The sequence below is a fragment of the Amphiprion ocellaris genome, chromosome 1 (genome assembly GCF_022539595.1).
Source record: "Amphiprion ocellaris isolate individual 3 ecotype Okinawa chromosome 1, ASM2253959v1, whole genome shotgun sequence".
In the NCBI taxonomy this organism is placed as follows: domain Eukaryota; kingdom Metazoa; phylum Chordata; class Actinopteri; family Pomacentridae; genus Amphiprion; species Amphiprion ocellaris.
Genome location: NC_072766.1, coordinates 11,973,449 through 11,991,184, shown reverse-complemented (window position 1 = coordinate 11,991,184; position 17,736 = coordinate 11,973,449). Strand labels below are relative to the sequence as shown.

General features: G+C 37.9%; 1 long non-coding RNA gene across 1 annotated transcript; it reads left to right on the top strand.

Annotated features, from left to right (window-relative positions):
* Nucleotides 1-2,535: 2,535 nt before the first annotated feature.
* On the top strand, nt 2,536-13,323 carry LOC111581175 (uncharacterized). The gene is made up of 3 exons (XR_002747231.3): nt 2,536-2,956; nt 5,420-5,515; nt 10,262-13,323. It is a non-coding gene; the product is annotated as an uncharacterized LOC111581175 (long non-coding RNA).
* The last annotated feature ends 4,413 nt before the right edge of the window (nt 13,324-17,736 follow it).

Genomic DNA, 17,736 nt, shown 5'->3' with positions numbered 1-17,736 from the left:
CAGAGAACCTCTGAGAACAGAGAATCAGGACAGGAACTCTTACCTTCTGGACAACCACCGTTGGTTCACAAACAAGAATACAGAATGTGTCTGACCAAAAACCTCTGAAGACTCACTACAGCCAAGATAAAGACACAACTCAGCTGCAACAAATCCACTAATCACTGCACACATTGCACCATGTGCTAACTGTGGCTAAAGAACCACATTTACCAAGACAACTATCCAGTACAAAGCCCTCAAACACACCAAGAAACACATTAAGGACGATTTTACTGCTGGAAGCTGCAAGCCAACACCTAAAGAACAAACTGAAGCAATGGAGCCAAACCCGGTTCAGTGGTGAAGGAAGCAGAGGAAATGTTTGACTGCAGCTAAATAAAGCAGGAAGACGCTGAGCTGCTCAGGTGTTCCTGATAACACCAAGCAGCCACCTGGACAGCTCCTCAGGTGTTCCTGATAACACCAAGCAGCCACCTGGACAGCCAATAGGAACACAGCTTACTGGAAGTCCAGAGGGCTGGGTTAGTGAAGGAAATTTAATTTAAAGTTGAAGCAGAAAGTTAACAAAGAAAGTTGAAAACCACCTTCTGATACCTGAAATCTCTGAGTTTTCACACAAAGAACACCTGAACATGTCAAACTGGCTTCATAGTAGAACCATCATTGTAAAAACGTCATAGTATGGTGTGTTGCTCAAAAAACATTAGGACCCAGCTGTCAGGGGACAAACATGTAAGAAACATGAGAACAGAGAGAACCCAACCAGTAGGTCACAGTTTATCATCCCCCAGTCATCTCCTGAAGTCCATATGGTGAGAGACATCAGTATCTGGTTGTTAATTTACCAGAGGATGCTTATAATCATGCTGATGTGGTCTGTACTCTACAGTATTTTAGTGACTCAATAAATGCCTAAGTTTTTTTTTATTGCTTTTTAGTTTTTAATAAACATTTAATAGCCTATATGTAATCAATAAGTGGCCTTTGCCTGTCTTAAGAAAAACTCACTCAGAACTCTGATATGTTAACAGTACTAAATAAATCAATAAATACATGCATACACACAAAAATAAGTTAATACATTAACTGTGTTAAGATAAGATTTAGATTTTAAAAAAAAGTTGTTTATGTTTTTGCAGAATCCAGTATTACTCACTTGTTGGTCATTACATTTTATTAGTTTGATTTCACTGTTTAAAATGATGCCACCTCTTTTCAGACAGAACCTGTGATAATAAAACAATACAAAATTTTTAGTTCCGTGTTAATAAAGCACTTAAAGCTTTAAGTATGGCTAAATGCTTTTTTCAAAATTAAATATATCACTCCTTTAGGTGGTAGTGGCCCCAAGTTCAGTAAAGTTGGAAAGATATTCACAGATTTGGACTTCCAGCATCAATAACTCATTAGATATAGGTTGTCAAAACATAAACGGTGCCTCTTTCCCATTGTTGCAAGGCAGACAATGTGCTACAAGCCCAGTTTTATCAAAAGTAGCTGTCTTTCAAGCTACAGGAATAACATTGGTGTCTATGGAGTGAACAGGGTCCGTCTGCAATTTGCAAAACCGCTGCAACAGTAAAGAGAGACAAATATTCAATAACTTCACTCTTATATATTGTAGTGTCACTAAAATCACTGCAGCCTTCAACTGGCTCCTGTTGACAAAGTGTTTTAACAGAAATGTAAATGCTGTAATTTGATTCTTTTAATGAACCATGTAACTTGAATGGATGTGATGCTGGTGTGACCACAGTGCACACGTCTGATGTTGCTCACAGTGGTCCAAGGGACGCTCAGGGAGTTTGTGTGTTTGCTCACACTCAGGAAAAATTAGAGGGAACATTAGTGCCCACCCATATTGGGGTAGAGGGTAATGAGATGGCAGATATGGTGGCTAAAAGGGCATTAAGGGGGGATGTTGAATTGACTGTGGGCATCGGGATATCTGAATGTCGCTCCATCATCAGGGATGTCATTACAGCTCAGTGGCAGAAGCAGTGGGAGAATGGTGAAAAAGGACGGCATTACTTCTCACTACAAAATAGCGTAAAGGCAGACCAGTGCTACCTTGGACATGAGCGAAAACACTCTGTGTTAATGACAAGACTAAGACTTGGACACTGTGGACTGGCATGGGATTTAGCTAAAATCGGCAAACATAAGGACGGATTATGTGGAGCCTGTGGGAAACAGCAAACTGAGAAACATCTGCTTATGGAGTGCAGCCTTTTTGAGGAACAAAGAACACAGTTATATGCCAAGATGTCACATGAGGGAATGGAATCAATCACAATGAGGAGTCTCCTTAATCCCAGAGAGAACCAGGCAAGGACGGTGAACGCAGTCCTTCACTTCATCAACTCCACAGGATTACATCTTTGGAAGCAGGAATGATCTGAATTCTGCATTCTCTCCCTGACCTGCGAGAGGCAGCAATGTGCCGTAAGGCCTCCGCCTGCCGGAAATTCATAAGAAGAAGAAGAAGAAGAAGAACTTTAGCCGTTTCACGCACCGCCCTGCCAGCGCAATTGTGACCGTAATCTAACACACCTGTATGCTAATCATGTAGCTAACAGGTGTATGCTACGTCAAACAAACCTTAGCTAGCATCGTTTTGCACAGTCGTAATTACAGCTGCTAAGCTCAGAATTATTTACGAATGTTGTTAAACGACGTGCGGGTTTGTTTTTGTTCGTTTAGAATCGTTTTTGGAGGGTAAAAATGTCTCCGTACCTCTAATATCGCATTAATTGTAAGAGTCAACGGTTTTGGGACAAAGTGAAATTCGCATATTTTGCTAGCAGCTAATCGATGCTACAGATGACCAGTTGGTGCTGCCACAAACCACATACCAGTGCACAAGACCAGTGGAGCAGGAATGAGGTTATTCCTACTACTCCTTCATTCCAACAATTCTAACCGGGAACAAGAGGAAAAAGTAGCTGAAGCTGTAAGTGTAAAACGTGGCTAAACCATGTTAAAGTATCAGAGCAACACAAAAAGTCTCTATACTGAAAAGACTGGTGCAGAGAGAACTGATGGTGACAGTGATAGTAAACTGATTTTTTTTAACCCTTCTTTAATTCAAGATTTAGCTTTTGACATTGCATTATTTCCAACAAGCTTATGCATTGGACAGTATATCACATGAAAACTAGTTATTTTAGAATTAAATCAAAATTACTGTTTGAGAAATGTTGTTACTGCAATATACTTTGGACGGAAAATTAAGATCCGTTGAAGTCCCTCTCCAGTCATTGGTTAAACCACTAAAAATATAATCTCTGTGTATTTCTTTCCATTATAACAATCCTTCCAGTTTTAAAATGACTATTTTCTTTAGAATGTGCAGATGTGTGAAGTCCTTGATCAACTGCAAAACCATGCCACACAATCGCAAATTGTTGTATTGGATTAATTTAGACATACCTATCTGACCTGGAAAGTGATTCTGAAGAAGAATAACGATGCACAAAGTCCCACGCCAGAAGTAGACACTATTGCTTCCTTAGGTTTGTTAAATATGAAACATCATAAGTTTGAATCCATGTCTTTGAGGCTGTCATTGACACACTGCAATTTTTTCTGCTAATGCTTATAATATGTTTACTAGCACATAAAAAATTACTATTTGGACTTGTTAACAATGTAAGAACTTTGATTTTCCCTAGAGAGGGGCTTTAAACCACAGCAGTGTTTTGCTGTTTGAAGTTAGTTTGCTAAAGACACTTTGTTAGGTTAAAAAGGCTGCACAATATCAGTTTGAGTGATGTTTTCTACTCAACATCCCTTGATTATTTATTATCATGACTATATTAAACAGTCTTAACTATTTCTCTACCACATGATCTTTCTGACAGCAGACTGACAGTTGTCCCAATGAGCCCCTGTGCACGGAACCAAGACAGTTAAAACAGATCCTCTAAACGGAATTCAGCTGTCCTCAATTTTATTGTTACCACATGTGCTTTTCCTGTTTCTGGCTATAAAGAAGGGTCTATTATCTAGATAATCAAGTTAGGACATAAAGTTGCAGTGGATGTGAAGTAACAGATGTTTTATTTCATTCAGATGTGTATATTTGTGCGTTTACGTCACTTTAATTTTGTTTGGTTAGCTTCAGTGATTTATTCATATCACAAAAGTAGAATTGCACAAAGTTTTTTTTGCTAAAGTTGAAGGCCTCTTTAGAGCGAGTTTAAACTTTCCAAGGTTAACAGCTGATGTGTTGTTGTTGGTAGCACCAATTCTGTTGGTCAGCTCACCTTGCTGTCTATCTGCCAGTGCCATCCTCGCTCTCTCTCAGTGGGATCACTCTAATCCAATCCCAAATATATTACTTGGCCCTCACTGAGATAAGGCATACTGGGGGATGCTAGTGTATCCATACGAATTAAATAGACAGCAGCTCTATCAAGATCATCCAGCAGGTCAAGGCTATTCTGCAAGAGGATATGATGTAGCCAGACTGATTTCTTACCATATAGCCTCCCCTTTACCCCCACCCTGGGTTCTTACCAGCCACCCACACCGAAGGGAAAAAAAAAGCCAAACAAACATCTTTTTGGTCTACATATGATCAAGTGCAGTTTATTTTTCCTTTTTGGGGTGGAGGGGTGTTGTTTTTGTGTGTAGAGATCAGTGATACGGAATCTTGATTTTGATTTTGAGCATCACTGTGATTTTAAACCTCACCACAGAACAAAAAGTGCAAATTATTTAAACTTTAACCCATTTTACCAGTGACCTTTTAAAGCGTGTCCTTTCAGGTTAACATTCTTAAATATACAGAACATGCAGAGATGGTTTTAGAGTGATTTTATAAACAACTATGTATTCTTTCACCTTTTCTTATTTGCTATTAATTATAATGATAAAGTTCAGTGTTGAAGTTTGTTCTTGGCAATGATTCTATGTCTAACCCAGTTGCCAGTGCAGATCAGACTACTTATCATATATAGACAGCCTATTACCTGCAGAGTCAGAAATGGCCATAAGAAGGTCTAAATTAACTGTCTAAATTTCAGTTTGTAGGTTTGGAGGCTTGGTTTATGGCCTTTTAATAGAAGCTGTACCATACTTTAGATTAATTGTTGACGTTAAAGAAGACACCAAGCCAACTCGGAGTGTTTAGCTCTTAGTAGGTCCCAGCACATAAAACAGTGACACAGAACAATGGCTGAGGAGGATTCAAGTGTGTTATTAAAACCATTTATTGCAGCAGATTCAACTTCTCCAGACAGCCAAGAGTCCCATAGAGAGATTCTTAAGCATTAAATGGGTTTGTAAGTTTGACAGTATTGCTGCTATGGACATGGATAGAATACCATTTTTTAAAATGATCTTTGTGGCATTTATGTGTTTATGTCTAAATATGTGGGATGTTAATGGAAACTTTGCTTTGTATTGATAGGACATCGGTGATACCTGATACTCAAGACGACACGGTTTGTCAGGAGGATCTTCAGGATGTTGACCATTCGACAGTGACCACATGGATGCTACACAGGTAATCTCACACTGCAGCACTTCATCCAAAAGTAGGTTAAAAATCAGACAAAAACACAAACATATACATTTTTTCATACACAATGTCCACATAGAAATTCTTTTTTGCAAGTAGTGAGAGGGAAGATGAAGCTTGAACGGCTTGGATGGAAAATTTATTGTTTTTTGATCTGCAAACATAAAAAAAACATTTGTAAAAAAGAATAAGTGAAAGAATAGGCAGATACTATCTACACTGACAATTCTTGCTAAATATTGTGAAGCCTAAAGGTGAAGTGATGTAGTGTAGGCAGCAAAGGAAACTGTGAGTGCTTTTAATTTTGTTGGGGATGCTCTGTTTGTCCACAGTGCTCTTTAAAGTCAGTGTGACACTGTGTTGCAGTTGTTTTTTGCCAGCGTAACTGCATTGGCTTTTAATTATTTTTTTCGGGGGTTTTGCTGCCTACCCACACAAGGGCATGAGTGAGGAAGAAAATGCAGCCTATTAGACATGAAACTTTATTAACTTAGCACACGGTTACTAAAAGGGAGTGTGTCTTGAAAGCATGACAGTTTCATCAGTGTTGTTTTACGAATTAGCATTGCTACATCAAAAAGCTTTTTGCCATTAAGGAAAATTCATTAATTATTTTCAACTGTAAGGAAAATGTCCATTTTACCAAGTGCTTATCTGAAAGAACTAGAAATATTAAATATTAGTGATGGCCTAAAAAGTATTTTCATTTTCGTGTGTGTGTGCTTGTGTGCGTGTGTGTGTGCTCTTAGTCGCTCTAAGTTTATTACTTATTCATTTTTTCTCCTCAGCCTTTCACAATATGATGTTTTATCATAATAATCTCCCCTGGAGAATAGCAAAAATTATGTGGATGAGCAGATCCCTAGCCTTTCCAAGTCTGCATATCATATCAATGCCTTTAGGCTTACGTATTGCATTCACTATGACCTCATGCACAGTTGCTATAGCCTTCTCCTGATTAGTGCTTTTTAGTAAAGTTGCCACAGAGTTGCTTGGAAAATCCTTTTGTCCTCATGATATGTTTTTTGAAGAAATGGACTCACACTCAGCTTGACCTGCCAAACACATTCATATTTATTCTAAAATCACTTGTCACATATCACACCATTATACCATCTAACTCACAGTGGTTCTTCTGAAAACAGCTGGTTGCATCAGTGATTATTTGTCATATTGAAGGGATCAACTACATTAATAAATGTTTACTTTGTGCTTTAGATCAGCTCAGAAATTAGTTTTTATTTTAGCATTAAGTGTATTTCTAATCAATCAACCGAGTGGGCAACTTCTTTAATAGGCATCACTCATGACAATGCATTCCTGTTAGAATAGATAAATAGGATGTGCTGACATGAACATAACTAATCACTTTATTTACGTCATGCTGTCTCTTCCAATAATGTTTCCCTTTAAATTTGTTTCAAAGCTTTGAAATTGAATGGTGGATCACCACAAGTGCTTTGGGCTGAATCCTAATTTGCTGAATCCTAATTCTCATAAACCTTTGTGCGTCAATTGACAGTTTGCCTTTTGTGTTTCAGATCCAAATTGTTTTTTTTAATTTTCTCTGGGTCAGTATCTCGGTGGAATAATGAACAAAGACAAATGTATCCATTTGACTGTGTCTTCTTCTCTTTATATCATACATGGCCATCTATACGTTTACCTGCAATATACATATATTGAAGCTTGTCTATTTATTTCTCTCTTTTTTGGAGTATTTTCTCAGCATAGTAAAACATTTTGTGCTTGACTGGCAAAATATTATTGTATTAACCTGTTTGCATTTAGGCTGTTTTCAGGCAGTTTTATGCAGCTGTTAGATAATTTATTTGCTTAAAGACACATGAAAAAACACAGATAAATGTGGAAACGAAATTCGCATTCTTGCCAGTGGTTTGACACTAGTCCACTGGTCTAAAGGTGGCGGCAGTGTGCTAACAAAAACAACAATGCACCAAACAAAAGGCAACAGAAGAAGACTGCAACTACTGTTTTGTTGTATTTCAATGTAAACAATGCAAGATATATGTTGCTTCAATAATCTGGTATGCAAATGATTAATGATGAAGGGAATGCATTCACCATGTTTGTTAGACCTGAATGATGCATACAGTTTGCTTTGGGGGTTGTAAATATCTGCTAATTTACAGAAAAACAACAAACATCTTCAATTTGGTAGACCTTAGCAATTATTAAATGAAGCAATGTAGACTGCCAGATCAGTTAAGAGGTGTCATAGACATGTTGTCCTTTATCACCAGTTTCTGCCTGACTAAAGAGATGAATTAATAGTACCCTTTCTCCTGAAGATACAAATGTACATGTTATCCTAAATGTAGCTTGAACTTAATCCTTCTTTAAATGTTTTCAACCTTAAGGCAGGATGTCAGAAATCTTTGCATCCACAGAAAAGAGTAGTAATTAGCTCTTAGATTATCTGTACGGTTTTGTGTGTGAATGTGAGTGTGTATTTTTTGAGAACAGCCAGTCAGAGGAGATGGAATGGATGAGGAGGAGATGGCTAAGATGAGAAGCTGTCTGTTTGTGGTCAGAGGATGTGGTAGACTGCTTGTGTTGTGTGATACTTGATCTGATGTTAATGTGCTGCTGTGTGTGTGGGAGGGAGTGAGTTGAAAGAGGCAGAGGGGAAGATGGGCAGATAATCCCGTCTGCCTGATGAGATTGAATGCTGGGATTGATTGATCGCCTAATCATAGGAGGAAATGGGCCTGAAAATGAATGGGACTCTGCCCCTGGCTTGCTGTGGAGCTGGGTAGTTGGGTTGGAGGGGATGTTAGCTGCAGAAAGACATGGCCTTAATGTGCATGAGACCTGATTTCATTTGTGTCTGATATACAGTTATATGATCCTGGCTAAATGATCAAATAAAAAAGGAAGAGAGAGAACAGTGAAGGGGATGTAAATCAAGCTTTATTGCTGGAATATTACTTTTTCATCTCATCTGAAATGGATGCTTTGAGAAAAGAGCAAGAATAAAAATTCATCATGAATGTAGAATTGATGGAAGTATGTGTAGGTAGAGAAACCCACTGGATCTGGCCCTGGATGTAGTTGACTGGCTAGTAATAGGCATTGGTGTGTGATTATTTTATGCGCCATTATTTGATATGCAGTATTTTTAGCTTGGCTTAAATTTTTTTGGTCAAATTGTTCACAGCTGGATTGGAGGTTTTTAAAAGGTGTAACAGATAACATGCTTCTGCTGTCACTTTGTCTCTGTCCTCATTGCCACATGCTTGCTTAAATGATGGCAAAGCTGTTTAAAAATGGAACTGGCTGTGGTGTCTCTCCAATATGTACTATCTTATGAACACAAAGAGGACAGCCACCTCTATATTAGAATGGGTAAATTAGCTCTGTATTTGAGGGCCCTTGCATGCTATGTAGGTTCCACAGTTCACAGTGAATGCTGCCAGAATATATCACCCTGTACAATGATTGATGTGGTGGACTAGGCCTAACATCAAGGCAGAATCAAACCAGCAGGTTTGCCTTGTTGTTTAAGTTAGCTTTGCCAACTGTCACTTTGAGTTTGTCTCTATTTCCATGCCACTAAAAGACACTTTGAAAAGCAAATACCTCTCCGTGTTGGAGCATTTATCACAATTTTCTACCTTATTATTGACAGAGCAGCAATATTTTTATGACACTAAATGAAACTTAATGTAAGTCAGTAAGATGAACATATTCTGTAGTTAAGTCAGTCCTGCACAATTAGCCAGCAAAAACATTATCCGTATTTTCTGTATTTTTAACATAGGTGAGTTACAGGCAGAATATTTTGTATGGTTACAGCTTTTTATGTCAGCAATGCTATAAACAATTTTATTTCTTTGTTGAGCCTTATTACATGGTATAGATTTTTTTGTTTTGTTTTTGAGTGACGATAAGTCACTACCACCATCGCTTATCACATATAGTTCTCTTTTACAGCTTACAGGATAATAGTATATTACCCCTTTTCCACTGTGTGTATCCATTGAACTGGAGTTATGCACTGCTGTATACAGTTGCTCTATAGGGATAAAGTCGTTCTGAACTAAATAAGAGTTGTCGTACGATACTGTGTATCCATGGCATTTAACTATCAGAATCCAACACCAACATGAGGGCCTTCTCACCCCTCAAGAATTAAATCTTATAGTCGAGACATGAGAGACAGTGTTTTAGTATTATAGATGATTCTCCATAAAGGAATATATGTAGAGTGTTTCATGCCAAACCAGCATGGTTGATAATCCAGACTACTGTATCCTTCATGGACTTATTCTACATTCCAGTAAAGGAACAAGCTGAAAACACAAGTTTATATACATATGACTCATTTTAGCTCCGTTTTGGTCTCCACCATCTCCTGAGAAATACATGTTACTCTTTATTTAATGTATAAATAATAATTAGTGTAGCTTTAAATACCGCGAGTAAACTTTCTCATTGAAAGAAGTGACAGTGGTGACTATCTGCAAATGTCAATATAACCACAATTAAAAAAAAAAGACAATCAAACTTTTGAACATGCAAGGAATTGATAAATGCAATATGCAAGATATTCATATATGTACTGTATGTGTGTGTGTGTGTGTATACACGTGCATGTATTTGTCTGCAAGTGTGTATTTGCATAATGCTCTTTGGTCATGTATCTTTTTCAGGCTCCATTAATCAGACTTGATGTGAATTAGGACTGTCCTCTCTGTCTCCCTCTAGTGTGCAGGTTGAATTTGGTGACTGAGTAGAAGGTTGTTGTGATCCACAACTTGAAGCCTGAGAGTGGAATGACAGAGTGGAAAATGAGCAGCCCATACAAAGAAGTGGAGGTAATGTGGGCTAAGTGATCAATGGCATTGATCAGCCAGTCAATCCTGGAGTCTATATTCTTCTCTGTTTACACTCTCCTACTGCCGCTGTGTTAAACTGAGCGTGCTCTGAGCAGCCACCTTAGGGACCCTCTAAAAGCTGGCCTCACACCCATCATTGATTGACATGTCGATTATCTAGGGAGCTGTTGACAGCACAGTTGTTAGCCATCTTAAACATTAATGATGATGGGGAGTGGTTACTAAGAGAGACAGACGTTCATTTTCATGTGTAGTACCTCTTTTAGTGGAATGAAACACATTAAACATAACTTTAAACACAAAACAACCAAATAGTTGTATGTGATCGACCAGTTCTGCTACCTATAATATCAAATGAACACTTGTGCATGTGCCACCTCTTGTTGCCTTGTGTGTGTTTTCTTTGATCATCAACACTCAATCTGAATATATGCTACCGTTCAAAAGTTTGGAGTCACTTAGAAAAGTTTCTATTTTTGAAAGAAAAGCATTTTTTTCAATGAAGATAACATTAAATTAATCATAAGTCCAGGCTAGACATTGTTAATGTGGTAATGATTATTCTAGCTGGAAACAGCTGATTTGTAATGGAATATCTACATAGGGATACAGAGGCCCATTTCCAGCAACCATCACTCTTGTGTTCTAATGCTACATCGTGTTAACTAAGCACGTTGAAACGCTAATTGATGATTAAAAAAAACCTTTGTGCAATTTTGTTAGCACATGAATAAAAGTGTGAGTTTTCATAGAAACATGAAATTGCCTGGGTGACCCCAAACTTTTGAACGGTAGTGAATATTCTAAATTTTAACAAAGGACAGATAGTATTAAAAAAAAAAGAAAAAAACAACACACACATCCAAGTCCCTTCAGTATTTTAAGAAATTACTTACTTGCAATGTTGATAAAAGGGAAACTTCATGACTTTCTATCATTTTTTGTAAGCATTAGGGTTTTACGTTTTGTTTGGCTGATTTGTTGGCACGTTTTTCTTTTTCTCTGTCAATTAAATGGAAAGTCAAGACCTCAGAGATTTCATCTTCCTTTAAACTTAATCACATTGAATTTTTTAAATTCAGATTTTATTTTGAAATTCAAAATAACAAACATAAGTTATACCTTTTTGAGGCGCAACCATGCAAAAAATAATATTGAATGGTTTGAGTTTGCTAAATTTTTGCATTGTTTGAACTTCTTATACAGATGATTGCATTTTTTTGTAAACAGAATAATTCAGATTCTGTTGTGATCTTGCATAGATACCTAGTCATCTTTTTGCTAAGTGTAATCAACGCCGAATCGGATTGTGTGCGTATGTTTGTGTGTGTAAAAACAATTGCATTAATGGTGCAGCCTTCACCACGTGCACCAGGCTCCCAGCGTAACCCTCAAACCTGTTTCTTCTTGTGTGTGTCATTTACTGCCTTTAAAGAGTTTGTGTAAAGCAGTTTATAGATAATTTCTACATTTCCCGGAGCTCTTCTAAATATCTACTTATGTGTTTAAGTTATAAAATGATTCACTTTAATAGACCCCAGTAACGGGCTGACGTGGACTGGCTGCAGGGACCAGAAGCTCTGAAAATGATTACACCACAGTAATACTAATGATCAACCTTCTGCATGATGTTCACAGCACAGAGAAAGTAGCAGCCTCAACATGACATGAAGTCTTTGTCTGGGTCGCTGTTTTCATCACTTGTTCTACCTTAAGCTGCTTCTCACTGCTGCCAGCTTCCCCAGGCCTGTTTTGGTTGGTCAGTGCATTGAAAATTGTTCTGCCTCTTTACAAGATTGTCTTTAATCTTTTGCCTTCCATGTCACCTCGAAACGTGTGAAGGCTGATATGATAATGATGTGGACCTGTCCAGGGTATTAGAGTTAAGCTTCCTGATTAGGCTGCACATCGATTGCTCTATCATTCAGCGCTGGCCATGTCTGGGCATCTGGGAGGGAGGAGAGTTGGGTGTTGGTGTTACAGAGGATTGACAACCATCCTGCAAAAATGACTGCACTTGGAGTGAATCATAAATGCACATGAAACAAAACATTTAAACATTAATAGGAAGTGCACAAAAACGTTTCTTTCTGTCACTGAATAACTCTTTTATACAAGTTATGTTTTGTTTTAGAACTTTAATTTCCTTTCATTCACATGTAAGTTGTACTACCATTACATACTCCCGTTAACAGCTTGCTATCAGAAACAATACATTACTTACATTATATTCCATGTTGAACATGGCTTACATTGAGTTTGTCTTGCAGCTGTAATGAAAGCATATATGACTGTACCTTTTTATTAAGTGATGCAGTGATGATTAAGGAGTAGTGATGATGAAAGGCAATGTAGAACAGATCTGTGTAGGGGAATAGTATGAGAAAATTACATTTTTACAATAAATTCTATGTACTGTTGCAACTGTCATGCAATAATAACAGTTCCAACCATGTGTTGGCATTCTAGTTTGCATTGCAACAAATACATCTGGCACAGTTGATGTGTGAGAAGCCAGATTGTGCATTTTGTGTCTTAGACAGTCACACACCTTATTTTCAACTGTCAGTGATGAGGTGCATAATAGCCGTATCGCTCATTAAACCTTCCTAAAGGGAAAGTTCAGTTTCTTTAAAATGGAGTTGTATGAGGTACTTATCCATAGTTGATGTATTACCTACAGTAGATCACAGTCGGCATGCACCCCAGTTTGGAAAAGCAGACGAGGGGACCAGTGGTAAAGCTAAGCAAACTGCTGACAGCCACAAAACATGTTTTAGCCACCTGACAAAAGGTCCACCTACAAATAGTAGAAGTGTATTTAATGATATTTAGTTTATTTTTGCCGATTTACCTTGCCATCAGACAGCTTTCCATCAGCGAACTTTGTGTCGCTAGTCTGTTTTTTGGCAGGTTAATCGGCAAGGTACATTTCATCTAAGTATAGCATACATTTAAACCATTATTGGGTTTTTTTTTTTTGTTTTGTTGTCCTTAGGCAGGACTTATTTCAAACGGCTAAAATAAGTTTTGTTGCTGAACTCATACTCATCAGTTCATTGCACAGCTTCCGTGCTGGTCCTGTTGACTGTTTTTCCAAACCCGACCATGATCTACTGTTGGTAATACACTGACTCTGGACAAGTACCTCATAAAATCCCACTTCAAAGAAACCAAACTATCTCTTTAAAAGCACAGAATTAGAGTTAGCGGTGACAAGTGCTGTAGTGTGAAGGAAGGCATTCCAACTTGAGGTCTATAAATAGAGGGAAATTAATAATATAAAAATAATCAAAAATGCAATTTAAAAACTTGACTTTAACTTTACCGGGATAAAAGTCTCAGTAGCTTGCCTCAAAAGTATGTGATGTCAAGTGTAGTTTGGAGGTCAAACATCCTATAGTATATTTGTGTAATAGCACATCGTTGTATAAAGGTTGATAAAAAAACAGAAGAGACACAGTTGCAACATAAAAAAAATATAGGAGTAAGAGTAATATGGGGAAAGGGAGGGTTGCAGCAGGGTAGACAGTGCAGCCAAGGAAAGGTTAGGACCCTTGCCTTGCCTGAACACTCTGAGGCTTTTAATCCCGGAACAAAGTCATTAAGGTTCGCAGCTGCAGAAGAGGCCAATTAAAAGCAGAGCGTAGGCATAAGTCTGGAGAAAGGCATCATTTGCTGCAGAAACCCAGGCCTTTTATCCGACCAGTGGGAGCCTTCCCTGATTCACCCAGGGAATCAGAAGGCCTGTCAGACATCTCTTGGAGATGTTTTTACTTCATATAATTCACTTTATCTTAGAAATAGGCCAGTGGTGAAGAGCAAGAAGATAGATGGTCTAAAGCCCAGTGAAAATCATAGAATTTTTTTTTTTAACCTCTGGCAGTGTTTATGTCCCATATAAGACGTACTGTGTCTTGGAAAAGGTCACAGTAAAATCAAAAGCATCAACAAAGCATCCACCGGAAGGGCATAGTTAGGCTTAACTGAAACATATGTCTGTTTCAGAAATGTTCATGTCTGGTTTTAAACAATATTGCATTACTAGTAACCATTATATTACACTGTAGTTCATGTGCCTTCATGAACAGTCATCTCCCTTCATTAGCTGTTACTCACATATCCTACTCATCTTGTAAATACGTGATGTACTTTTCCTTACACAGCTACACATTGTAAAGAAATCCTCAATTATCCCTCACAAAGCTCCATTTTACTCCAATTAGCTGCTAAATCCATCTGTGTGATGATTTAATGCAGGGATTGAATGGAGGGCGAGGGCTTGATCTACACTTCCTTGTTTACTGAAATAATTGATATTATCAGATTCTTGGTGATTAATGGGCTTACTAACATATACCAGGGCTAAGCAGCTTTGTCTGAATGCAAATCTTTAGAATAACATTACCTTTGTCCCTGGAGTCAACTAATTACTGTGTTGAGTTAGGCTTGCTGTGGAGTGAAGACTAAAGAGAGATGAGAAAACATAAGTGTTAATCTTCTAGGAAAGTAGAATTTTGCATAACTATTGTGGTTCCCTCAGACTACTGTAGACTTTCATCATTTTGTGCAATCTATGTACCTGTGATTTTAATTCATCAAAGCCACCGAAGGGCTCTGGTTATAGCTCGTCATCACTGGGTGTGTGCCAAAGTGTCTGCAAATCGGACATTGTGACGTATATAATCATATGAATATATACAAACACATTTCATCTGTTTATTTTTACAGTAACAGAGATATTACATATCCAGCAGTGGTTCAGAATGTAATTTTCTTTTTTTTTTTCACAATCTGCTTTTATTTCACAGTGCTGGTTCACCAAGTGCAGAGGGTTAGATATGTACAACAAATGACTGATCCTTGACATTGGTTCTATTTTACCGAACTGCATATGTATGACCTCTTCTGCTGACGTGCTACCTTTGGCCTCGGTATCACAATATGTACTATAGACAGTCAATGGCAATAGGAAAATGATTCGATACAATGTGTAATAGTTTCACTTAAATGCATGAGATGCAAACAAAAAGTCTGGTTGCATGAGCAAACTTCAAACATTGTCCCTGCCTGGCTTAAAAACAGCCTGTTATACCTTGAGAATGAAGCTCCTTCGCAATTTGCCACTCACTTCAAGGCTGCCATGCAGAGGCTGAGGGCTGCAAGGCCGAGTAGTTGCTTTCAAGACCTTTTTGACAACTGTTAGAATCCATATTATGACAAGAACCAATCAGCTAAGTAAAGAGAAACAACCGTCCATCATTACTTTAAGAACTGAAGGTCAGTCAGTCCGAAACATTGCAAAAACTTTGAATGTATCCCCAAGTGCAGTTGCAAAAACCATCAAGCTCAACAACGAAACTGCCTCACGAGGACCTCCCCAGGAAAGGAAGACCAAGAGTCAACTCTGCTGCTGAGGATCAGCTCATGTGAGCCTCCAGCCTCAGAAATTGCAAGTTAACAGCACCTCAGATTAGAGTCCAAATAAATGCAACACAGAGTTCTAGTAGCAGGCACATCTCTTCATTAACTGTTCAGAGGAGACTGAACCAATCAGGCCTTTACAGTCAAGTGGCTGCTAAGAAATCACTACTAAGGAAAAGCAACAAGCAGAGATTTATTTGGGCCCAGAAACACAAGAAATAGACATTAGACCAGTGGAAATCTGTGCTTTGGTCTGATGAGTTTAAATTTGAGATCTTTGGTTCGACCCACCGTGTCTTTGTGCAACACAGAAAAGGTGAACGGATGCTCTCTACATGCATGGTTCCCACCGTGAAGCATGGAGAAGGAGGTGTGATGGTGCCGGGATGCTTTGATGTTGACACTGTTGGGGATTTATTCAAAATTGAAGGCACATTGAACCAGCATGGGTACCACAGCATCCTGCAGCGACATGTAATCCCATCCAGTATGCGTTTAGTTGGACAATCATTTATTTTTCAACAGGACAATGACACCAAACACACCTCCAGACTGTGTAAGGACTATTTGACCAAGAAGAGAATGATGGAGTGCTGCGTCAGATGACCTGGCCTCTACAGTCACCTGACCTAAACCCAATCCAGATGGTTTGGGGATGAGATGGATTGCACAGTAAAGGCAAAAGGGCCAACAAGTGCTCAGCGTCTCTGGGAACGCCTTCAAGACTGTTGGAAAACCATTTCAGGTGACTACCTCATAAAGCTCATGTAGAGAACACTAAGAGTGTGCAAAGCAGTAATCAAACGGTGGCTATTTTGTAAAATATAAAACCTGTTTTGACATATATCACACTTTCTTGTTTAGTACATAATTCCATGTGTTCATTCATAGTTTTTATGCCTTCAGTGAGAATCTACAATGTAGTCATTAAAATAAAGAAAACCATTAAATGAGAAGGTGTGTCCAAACTTTTGACTGGTAGTGTATATGAATATATTTCTGTGTGTGTTTTTCATTGTTGTGTCAACATTAGAATTATTATTATAGTTATTTATTTAAAATACACCATTACAAATTTGCAGTGATTATAGACTAAGATAAAAAAAGTGTATCATGATAGACTTTCAGCTTTAATGTCCAACCCTATTCTAGCTCCCACATGCTCACTGTAGAAGTCTTGGGCAATTTGAAATTGGAATGGTTGCACAGACTGCATATAAAGATGTACAACACCTCACCACCCTCTACCACCATGCAAAAAGGCAAGCCAGAATATTGCAAATACTAGAGATGTTCCCACCACTTGACAGCCACACCGCTGCTAAGAGCTGCTATCAAAACATAAACCAACTGAAACTATTCGATGACAAGCGAACCAATATTTTTACATTTTTTTACAACACTGTTCACATTAACCAAAGGATTTCTTTACACTTAGACACGCTACTAACTGCTGCTAATATTTAGCATGGCTTTATTGAGCTTTAGCTTTATTTAGCAATTGGGTATTAATTTAACGTTCTTTGTTTCTGTTTGTAAAGTCAATGCACTTTGATAATGTGGTTTGACAGCTTGATTACGCCTAATATTATTAAACATCAATTTCCCTTAAAATGTATTTATATGAGAAAGGTAAAAACTTAATAATTGTTTTGAAGGCAGTTAAGATTTTCCTGCACATTTTTCTGTCCACATCCATTATTGAGAAAAAAAAGAATAGTATTAGTAGTACAAGTATTCAGCACTTAAATGTCCGGCCTTGATTTAACACTTGATTATTAGTATTATAATATAGCTGAGCCATACAAATTGCCCATTAAACCACAGCAATTCCGTCGCATTTACTCATGAATGAATACCCTATCTTTATGAAATGTTTAATATTTAAGCTCTATATGATTTTGAGACTATATGTATATG